This window comes from Dermacentor variabilis, chromosome 1, assembly GCF_050947875.1.
Source record: "Dermacentor variabilis isolate Ectoservices chromosome 1, ASM5094787v1, whole genome shotgun sequence".
Taxonomy (NCBI): Eukaryota; Metazoa; Arthropoda; class Arachnida; order Ixodida; family Ixodidae; genus Dermacentor; species Dermacentor variabilis.
In genome coordinates, this window is record NC_134568.1 from 279,814,622 (window position 1) to 279,825,854 (window position 11,233).

The following is an 11,233-nucleotide window of genomic DNA, read 5'->3' on the forward strand; positions in this document are numbered from 1 at the left end:
GATTACTCTAGATTGCTTCCGTGGACCCTACGAACAACTAATGCTACAAATCCGAGAGATTCATTGCCTCGTCGAGCAAGGACACAACTTCACATTTCAGTGGCTCCCTAGACACTGTGGCACAATGGGTAATGAACAGGCCGATGAAGCTGCTCGATCTGCTCATCAATACAACGTGCAGGAGCCAATGCCACTCTCAAGAACAGATACAGCAGCGCAACTTCGAGTGCTTGCATATGATGCCCTACATACAATCGTTGTGGAACATACCTAGTTTCCAGCACACACGTCTACATCGACTGTACCCCTGTCTGCAACTTCATCCTCCACTTGGACTATCCCGATCCGAGACAACGGTACTTTACCGATTGTAACTTGGCGTCGCATTTACGAAGTCATTTGCTTTCGCATCGGATGGGAGGATAGTGCTGCGTGTGACCACTGCGGCGACGAGGAAACTGTCGAACACGTTCTTGGTCATTGTCCCCGATACAGAGCACACAGGTAGCCGCTCGCGATCGCGCTGGCGCGTCTTGACGGCCGGCCGGTTTCGGAGCATACAGTCCTGGAACGCCGACCTATACGGTCGTCACACCACAAGACATTGAAGGCACTCATGAAATTTTTACGTTCGATTGGCCTGTTGGAGGGACTGTAATTTTCATGGGTGTTCACGACCTTCCCTACAATATTTTTTTTCCGTTAGTTTGCTTTTTCTGCCCCCCCCCCCTGTTTTTTCAGTCTTTCATTTCCCCTTACCCTTCCCCCAGTGCACGGTAGCAAATCAGACTCTTATCCTGTTAACCTCCCTGCCTTTCCCATCTCGTTTGTCTCTCTCTAGTAAAGTTGGTGGAACATAGAGTCAGGTCGTTGGTTGAATCCCCATTAAGAAGCGTATAGCGCTGAGCGCACACACCGATGTCCTGAAGAAAGCTGTGAGGGACTTCCTCACAGCTCTCTTCAGGACATTGTTTTCCCGCCGATTGTGTAGGAAGGAGGTTTCTCGCCTTCTGTTAAATTACCTACAGGACACGGATTTGGCTTCCACATGGTGAACTGAGGAGTGACCATTTGTAATTGGGAGGTCTGTGTCTAATTATGTAATTTATTTATTTTAAGTGTCGCTACGGTGGAGCAATTGCCGGCAGCAACTGCAAGGCTAATCCCACCAGTAGCCTACAACAACTCAACTCAACTCAACTCACCGGTGAGAATAGTGAGAATATCCATCAATGAGGATGTTTTGCTCACAATTTCATGCGCACATCTAAGGCTACTACTACTACTACTACTACTACTACTACTACTACTACTACTACTACTACTACTACTACTACTACTACTACTACTACTACTAATAATAATAATAATAATAATAATAATAATAATAAGTCAATCCATCAATCAATCCTTTATTTACCGTGCCCAGGAAGGAACATGAGGTCTGAGTGCTGGCGTACGCATACATTACAAAAAGAAAAGAAAGAAAAACAGCTGAGGAATATAAGTAACAAAAAAAAATAAAAAGAACAGTCCCGAAATGAGTGTACATACAACAAGGTGCAAGGCGCACTCAAAAGAAAAAGGAGGAGAAATGCAGTTGAACAATATGGGAAAATATGACACAACAACGCAAGGCTCGTAAAAGAACAATGACAGCCAGTTATGAAACATATCGAGATCATGAAAATAAGCTTTTTAAAGACTGTATTCTGCGGACGGTTGAGTGTTGGTGATGACGAGCAGGAACATGGAAAGGTCTATTTTTCTCTGGCGATCTTGCGCGGAATACGAAGCATGATACAACTGAGGAGTTCGGGGCAGGTGAAGATACCGTGAAGTTTGAAAAAGAAGGTCAGCGCGATTACATCGGCAGCGAATAAAGACAAGAATAACTATCATAATAATAACAATAAAAATGGTGTGATGCTGCTGGTGCCGCCGCTATTGATGATGTTGATGATGCATAAATAAAGGAAACAGGTGAAAAATTCCATTGGACAAAAAATGTGCTCAAAGAAGGCATTTTCATAGAGAATGACCGCTATAAAGCGCCTTCCTTAGGTGTTTTAATTACTGCCGTTTCGGCAGCAGCTACTTTTCACTCTGCGAGGAAAACATTTGTTTTAAAAAGTAAAGTCAACGTGGGACTGAAGTAAAAGAAGAGTGTCACGAGGGAAGCGCTGCAAGCCTATTCGGAAAGTGCAAGCGCATCACGTTCGGCTATATAGCTGTTCCTCCGGGCCTGCGCGAGTACGTGGAGCACAGCTGTCTGACTGCGCAGTAAACAGGGCAACAACAACAACAACAACAAAAGAAAAAGCGCGGCAGTTACTCGAAACGCGACTTATTTTTCAGCATCAAACTCCCGCTTAGCGCGGCACGATCTGCGCCGGCAGCCGAACAAGAGAAGAAAAGACAAGGGCGTCCCTGAGCTTGGCAAGTGGAACGGAACCAAGCGGGCCGCGCGCGCACCGACGGTGGCCGCGTAAAGCAAGCAGCGCCTACGAGACGGCGAAACCTGATGCCGCGAAACGCCGCGATGCGAGTGATTTGTTTAGATTACACGCAGGCCTGCTGGGAAAACTTGACTCGCCGGCGGTGCGTCGCGTGCGTACGACAGCCGCTGCGCGATGGGGCCCGCGGAACGGTTTCGCTTCGGTAGCGGCGCCAGGAATTCCGTGTCGTATGCAAAAGATGCGCACCTCACGTCCCACGTGCCCACTGAAAAGCGCCAGGGCCCGGAGGCGCGGGGAAATCCAATTCCAATCGACGATCCGTGAAATTTCAATATAGAGCCATCGCGCGAGTCGAACGCGCCTCTTGACGCTGCGCTTTTCGCTGCTTCTCTCGCGAGAAATCGGGCGAGTTCGAGAGAGAGAGAGGCAGCGTGGGCGCGTTTGAGAAGATGCGCGCGCTCTCCGGTGCGTTTCGTTTACGTAGCTCCGTTTGTCTCCGGAGGAAAAGTTTTGGGCGCCAAAGTTCCGCTCCTTTCTCCCACTGCTCAATAAAGGGAAAAAAAGAAAAGAAGGAGTCTGCAATGCGCGATCCGTAGGAACATTACACCATAGACGCTCGTATAACTTGGCCCATGATGTCCGCACTGAGGAACGGGAGTGATGGAGCCTGGTCATCGAATCACAACGTGCACTGAAATGGCGACGGGGTCCTCGTACCCATTTATATCCCGGAAAGATCGCGTGTAACGCACTGATACGACAGTTCCTTCTCTCTCTTTTTAATGTTGTTGCTACTTCGTGATACAACTATGCACGGTGCGATAAGGGACGCGGGCGAGAGGGAAGGCTGGGCTCACGAAGTTTGCTAAGAGTTTGAGAGAGTAGCCCCTTTTGACGCTTGTATGAATTTTTCTCTATACTGCTAAATCATGAAATAAGATAGTAGTGACGCAATGTTCGTATATAGCAGATGTTAAGCATCATGTGCTTCGTGGAGTCCCTACTGATCTATGTTGTTCTGAAAGGATGTCTCGGAAGGATTGATGTTCCGTCGACATCGCCAACGTATAGTCGGCGTCAAACGTATGTGGAGCTCAGGAATTGAGAAACCATTGAATTCCACAGCACTTAGTAATCGTAGACAGTAAAACCGTTCAACACTGCGTCGTTCCCATATGGCGATAGTACATGCTGGAAATGCGAATGCCAGGCTGCGCTGTGCTCAGACTGCGGAAATAGTCATCTTTTCTCACATAGCGGGATCCGTAAACTTTCGACACATTCTCTACGCCTTCTCTAGTAGACTCGCTGTGAAGCACAGGCGCGACGATAAGATGCAACTGCAGATCTTAATCCTGGAGGAGTACAATGCCTATATTTCTTGTAACCATACCCGCCACTTTCTTTCTTCCATTTTTTTTTTCGGAAAGTTAACAGGAGCATTCGCTACTACTGAGAAAAAAAAAGCCACTGTGCTATTTCTCTGCATTTTACGTGGAAGTGAGGTTCACGTATCCCATTTATCCAAACGCTGTATCCAAACGGCCCAACCTCAACGAGGTGACGAACGACCTGGCACGAGGACTTGCTTGCCGTGCCGGTCAGAACCGAACCGACGCCCACTACCATTCCGGGGAGCATAAAGATCACTTACTAACTTACAACGACATCACTAAATATTACTACTTGGGGCGTAGGCAATTCCCACTGCCACACGTAAAATTGAACAGGGCTCAGGCAGTCACGCTACGTTTACTGCAAACCGGGACTGTACCCCACTCCGTATTTCATAAACAAAATTCGCCCCGAAAGAGAAATTCGGAAAGAATGTAACGTGTGCGGTGGCATCGTTGACATCAGACACATGCTGGCGGGCTGTCCCGCGACTCTCGCCGAACTCGAAGAAAAATGGCTTTACTGGCACAAGATGATATCAAGCTCTTCATATCAAGATCAGCTACGGGCTGTCCATAGGGTCCACGATAACGCCATAAGCCTCGGCCTGGCGGTGCCGACGTGGACGCGGCCCGCCTCGGTCTGAAAAGACCGGGCTTCAGGACACTAATAAAGTTTTGTGAATGAATGACAAATGCACACCAAAACTAAAACAGAGAGCCAAATATATTAACGATAACTTAAGATATCAACCCGGATACATGTATGGCTGACTATTTTAAGAAACGTGTAGCAGCCGTTTCTAGGGTAACTAATTTATACCGTGCGAGCCTGTGCACATCAACTCAAAAAAAAAAAAAAAAAAGACACTGAGAGTCTCAGTCTGCCTTTCGAGCACGGCGTCCTTTTTCCTTAATAAGAGCCACGCCGCGCGCGCGCCACTCACTCGATTTGTACACGTTAGCTGCTGGGCCGTCAGCATGCATGCGCTGTGGGGAAATGCATGGTCAGGCGTTGTCTTACGGTGCCCTGCTTGACACAGGCAGTGTGACAAGTTCTTGGGACGCAGGAGGCAGCGGGCGCCTTTTGGGTGTACGTCAAATTACTTGTGCCAATATATAAACAGACACGGAGAAACCAAAAGACAAAAAAAAAGAAACAAAAAAAACTCAGTGCCCGTCCACTCTGTGAAGAAGGATGACCAGCGAACTGCACCTCGGTCGCGGGTCGGCGCGGCATTTCAGTATCTTCGGGATCGGCCCACGTACGGGGAGTGCTTAACGCCTGCGCCACCTCCGCCGCGGGTTGGCCCGGCATTGCACTATCTACGGGATTTTTTTTTTCTACACGCGGACACGATAGTGGGGAAAGTAGCCCTCAACAGCTTTGCTGTAATAGTTAGAAAACGAACAAAATAAGCCCAAGTATACAAAACGGTCGAAGGGTGTCTTTCAGTCCTGGTGAACGTAAACACAGCAGCATGGCCTTCGAAGGTCGGATTGCATCCCCATTTCTGTTAAAGATGGGGCAACTGAGGTCACCATTGCGCCCCCTAGTATAAACTATCGGAATACATTGACCACGCACTGTGTATTTGCCAGAACGATAAGCAGCAAAGGTACACGTCAACAGATTAAGATAGGCGGTTTCCTCGGACCTTGGCACACAAAATCAAGGACGAAAATCCCGTAAATGAATTAATAGGGAGTACACGCATTGGCCCGCGGAAGCACAAATTAATTGGAAGGTTGCAAGTGACTTGTGGAGTTGTGGAAAATTAATACAAAAAAATAAAAGACGAACTGTCATAGACATTTACATGCGCAGCTCACACCCCGGACATCCGCATGCCGCATGCCACCTGAGCTACAGTGGCTGCTGTGTGCTTGTTTACATTAATACTTGCATTCATAATAATGTACATTAGCGTTAGAGATAATTCTGCTTCCTGAATATGGGCTAAAATGTTGAAAGATCAGCTTCAAAAACAAAGAGCACGGAAACTAAATTTAGAATTATGTCCGAAAATATTTGCGCGTTTAGTAGTGGTATTCCGCCAGAGAAAGCAAAACGAGTGAAGATGCAGGGAGCTCAACAAGGCGAATATCCGTTTTTCTACCCTACACAGGAGGCAAGAAAAAAAGGGTGCAAAATGAGAAAAGGTGCGAGAGAATGAACAGCGCGCGCATGCAAGAGGATGCACAGCACGCAGGCAGGTTCTCTTCAAGCACTGCGGTTGCTTTCCAACTTCTGATTACGCCAGCTATAGATGTGGTCATGGTCCCAGAGTCTTTTCCCCTGAAAAGGTTCTGGAGTCCAGTAAGCTTAACGCTGTAAATTATTGCAGATAACTTGTGCGGGGTGAATTAATGATGAGTCATGAAAGTACAAAGCTTTGCAAATGCATGTCAAGGAGTTTCATCAAGCTTTACTATCAGCTTGCCCAGGCTGTATTGCATGTTCACGGATGCATACAACTATTAGTAGAAGGAAAAGCGAACAACGATTTAACTTCTGTAAAGTGATCGAGTGTGATGCAAAAATACTAAACCGGGAAGCCAGTCGGAATGACGTGCGGGGCAAAATTCGCAAACTGGGCAAAGTTCGCAGAATATCTTCTCTTGCGATAGCAATTATATGGACACTCCAGGGGCATTTCTGCCGTCGCCGTCGCCGTGAGGTTCCGTATGAGTGAAAGCGTGTAAGGCTGAGCCGGCGAATGCGGTTCAATCTCGCGCGCACGAGCGAGGAACGCTGCCCAGATGCGTGCCCTCTCCTGTGGCGCGAGAGGCAGGGGGGTCAGGCGAGAGAAGAGGGATGTTCTCCAGCGGCTGCGATGCCGCGACGTCCTCGTCGCCCGCCGCTCCGTACAGAGTAGAGACATCCGCGGAGTCTACTACGGCGTCGGCCACGCGAATCGCGGACGCCGTAGTAGACGCCCTTGACGGACGCCCTATAGGGGTGCGTTGCCGGCGCTCGTGTGTCTTGAAAGCGATCTGCGACGTGGCCGAAATGGGCGCCCCTGCGGGCCTCATTTTCAAAGCGATCTGCGCTTTTGCCAGAGTGCACGTAGTGCCGGTAGGTTCATACGCGCTGTGCTTTCGACGTTTCGTTCGTGTTGAAGCGAGAGATGCATCACGGTCAATTCGCTTGCTGCTGCCGCGATTCCTAATTCCAGCGTTTTCAGAGACAATTTCCACTCTTCGCGAGCTATAGATGTGTTCATGTTTACCTGTGCGCGCGGGACACCGTGCTGGTTAATTTAGTTAAAACACGTTGACGGGCTAGTTGATTTGAATCCATGATAGAATGTGTAAGCGCTACTCAACAAGGACGTAGAAAGAAGCAGACACACAAAGACAGCGCTGTCTCTGTGTGTCTGTTTCTTTCTACGTCCTCGTTGAGTCCCGCTTACACATTCTATCATTGTCAATTTAGTTGGTAAGCGAATGTTTACAAGCTTATACGGCGATAAAACTACTACACTTCGTACATCTATCTACTAATTTGCTATCGCAATCAGTGCTTTTTGTGAGTGCCATTCCATAGAAGACCAAGGCGTATTCGTTTCTAACCGCCCAAGGCTTCCGGATCGGCGAAATGGAAGCAACATCTTGAAACTACGACTTCGTGCTTGAACGACGCGAAAATCACAAAGACATCTTCAGCGATTTTGAAAACGAGCCTCACCAAACGCCTTGCTGAACACAACAGTGTGCTGGTGTGAGTACATTGCCGTCTTTTTTTTTCCCGTCATCTCCTAAATGCTAGAGTATTTCTTTGTTTAACCCTACCCATTTTGCTAATTCTAGTTTTCTTGCCTCTTTGCGACGCTAGGGCGCCGTAGATGCCGCCACAGTACTGTCTGATGTAGTGTTCCTGTATATGCTCCCGCAGGGAGCAGAGTTGCGCATAGGTCCGCCGTCGTGATCCAGCTCTGCAGCGAAGCCCCTCCTCGCGCGCGCAGGAGCCAAATGCCACGCGGTGTTGCGCCTTTTTCTCTAGTGGTCGCGAGCTACAAGCGCCAATTGTTCGCAGGCGCTTAGCAAAGGGCAATTCTTAATACAGGCTACACTCGAATGAGTCATTCGTGCAGTCGGAGGGGGTGGGCTTCCAACCAACCGAAACTTTGTATGTACCTATTGTTGCGTTTCGCCTGCGACACGTGGTTTTGCCGGCGCGACTGCGGCGGGGCGGCAGACATTTTGGCCCGATCGTCGTCGCCGCAACGCTCCCCGCCAGGTGTTTCCAGGCGCGACTGCGGCGATGCGACCGCATAGGGATCATCCTCTCATTTCAGTCATTGTGCCCGAACCAGGCGATGCGAAAGCAGGGATCATCATCTCATTACAGTCATTGTGCCCGACCGGCAGCGCTACGACAGGGTGCTACGAGATCGTGATGGTGCTACGGCAGCGCTACGACAGTGTGCGTCACCATTAGCCCATTGTACATTCACGTGCTCGTCTTTTGAGGGGTTCCTTCTTGCCCTCAACTGCGAGAGTATAAAAACAGCTGCCCCCGGACGCCAAAAGGAGGGCTCCGATTTCTTCTGTTGAGTGAAGTGCTCTCCCGTCTCTCTACTTCGGTCAACCTGACCGCCAACTCTTTGCGATGTTAAAATAAACAAGTTGTTTTGTTGTTACCAGTCGACTCATGCTTTGCCGGGACCTTCGGATGCTTCCAGTTGTACCCCAGGCCGCCAGGCCAACGCTACCCTTGGGGCTTGCGACCCAGGTACAACCACGGGCGTCAGCGCCGAATTCCCAACAGATCGCACCAGCAGTCCGATCCAAAACATCTGGTTGGCAGCGGTGAGATCGCCTCCGACTTCAAACAACTGTCTGCCAGCGGTGAGATCGCGACAACGGAGGCCAGCAGCGAAGAGATGCAGTTGACTGTATGCTGAGCAGCTCAACGACGATCCGGGAGCAGTGCAACGAGCCCTGTGTGATGACTGGTTGCCTGCAGCGGAACGACTGCGCGGAATTCCTGCCTGCGAGGTTTGGTGAGTGCGGGACTTTCTTCTTCTGAGCTTTGCCAGGCTTTTGTTAGTGTCAGAAACAGAGCTGGTAATTGTGGTTGTCGTTGCTGCCGGGTTAGTTTGCGGCAAGACAATAGTAAGCAGTAGAGAAAGCAGCATTCAGAGCAGCCATGGATTTGAAGTCGTTGCGCAAACCGAAATTGTTGGAGCTTGCAAGAGAGTTGGGTCTGGATGTCTCAGACAAACTCAGAAAACCTGAACTGCTAAAGGCTATTCTTGAGTTAGAGGCTGAGGATGACGAGCTGTCGGAATGCCTTGAGACTATTGAGGAGAGGTCAAAAAGACAGGAGCGCGAACTTAATGAGCAAAAAGAGAAACATGAGCGCGAACTTAGAGAGCAAAAAGAGAAACAGGAGCGCGAACTTAAAGAACAGAAAGAAAAAGAAGAGCGTCAACACGCTTTGGAAATGAAGCGTCTTGAGGTAGAAATGGAACGCGCTCGTAATGGAAATCAGGCACACGGTGCAGGAGAACGCGTATTGTTCAAAATGACTGACCTGATGCGGCCGTTTAAGCTTGGAGAGGACATTGGTTTGTTCCTGGTTAACTTTGAGCGAACGTGCGAGAAGCAGGGGTTCTCTCGGGAAACGTGGCCACAGCGCTTGCTCACTTTGTTACCCGGCGAGGCGGCCGACGTAGTCGCTCGCTTGGATAGAGAGGAGGCAGAGGATTTCGACAAAGTAAAATCGAGTCTTCTAAAAAAGTACCGGCTGTCTGCGGAGGCGTTCCGTCGGAAGTTTCGGGAAAATGAGAAAGGCAAAAGTGAGTCATATACAGAGTTTGCGTATAGGCTTATGTCGAACATGCAGGAGTGGCTCAAAGAAGAGAAAGCGTTTGGTGACCACGATAAAGTTCTGCAGTGCTTCGGGCTAGAACAGTTCTATAGTCGGTTACCGGAGAACGTGCGATACTGGGTCTTGGATAGGCCAGACGTTTGTACGGTGGCTAAAGCCGCTGAGCTAGCCGAGGAGTTTGTGACGCGTCGAGCTCGCGGAGCTAAGGACGGTCAAAAGGGTGAATTTGGCTCGACGTTTGAGAGGCCGAAGTTCACGCCCATGAGATTAAAGGGGGACACGCGTAGTGCGGATGCGAGTGAAAGCAGTCCGACCAGACGTAAAGAGACGGCGGCAGCCAAACGCAGAAAGCGGTTCGAGATGAGGCGAGCGGGCGTTTGTTATACGTGCCAGAAGCCGGGTCACTTTTCGGCGCAGTGTCCGGAAACAACACCAAAAGTTGTGTTTTTTTCAATAGGCAGCACTGACGAGAACATGAAGCTTCTCGAGCCTTACATGCGAGACCTCCTCGTGAACGGGAAAGAGTGCCGAGTGCTTCGCGATTCCGCAGCTACAATGGATGTAGTTCACCCGTCTTATGTAGAACCCCATATGTTCACGGGCGAGTGCGCATGGATCAAGCAAGCCGTGGAAGCTCATAGCGTGTGTCTGCCGGTAGCAAAAGTGCTTATTGAAGGACCTTTCGGAGCGCTTGAGACGGAGGCGGCAGTGTCATCTATGCTGCCCCCCCAGTACCCGTACCTATTTTCAAACAGGTCCGATCACCTCCTGCGCGAGAAGGGGCTTTTGTTTGGTGAAGCTAGTGTTCAGGCCTTAACCAGATCGAAGGTTCGGGAGCTCGCTGCAAAGGCGGTAGTTGCGGGGCCGACGTTATCAAACAACGAAAAAGGGTCAGAGGCGCAGCAAGCTGATATTCAGAGCACGCCCGAACTGAATAAACTTGAGTCTGTAACGTTAAAGGCGCCAGATACTGGAGAGGAAACGCCCGACACGGGAAAGTTAGAAGAGCTATCTACTGATTTGCTCATCGCGCCGACGTCAGACGGACTTGATAGGTTGCTAAAAGTCAGCCGGTCGGCTTTGATAGCCGAGCAAAAGAAGGATGGTAGCCTAGAAAACATACGCTGCAATGTCAAAGAAGGTATCGCCAGGAAAACTGCGCGTTTTGTGGAAAGAGGTGGAGTCCTGTACCGGAGGTATCTAGACCGCAGAGGAGTGGAGTTCGATCAGCTGATCGTTCCACAATGCTATCGTCAGGATCTGTTGCGCTTGACGCATGGGGGTTCGTGGTCCGGACACCTAGGAGTTAAGAAAACTAAGGACCGTCTCTTGCAAGAGTACTATTGGCCAGGGTGTTTTCGGGACGCAGACCATTTCGTGAGGACATGTGACACTTGTCAGCGGGTGGGCAAACCAGGGGACAAATCGAGGGCGCCGTTGAAATTGGTACCTATCATTACGGAGCCTTTTAGACGGCTCGTTATTGATACTGTGGGACCTCTGCCGGTAACAGCCACGGGGTACAGACACATTTTGACTGT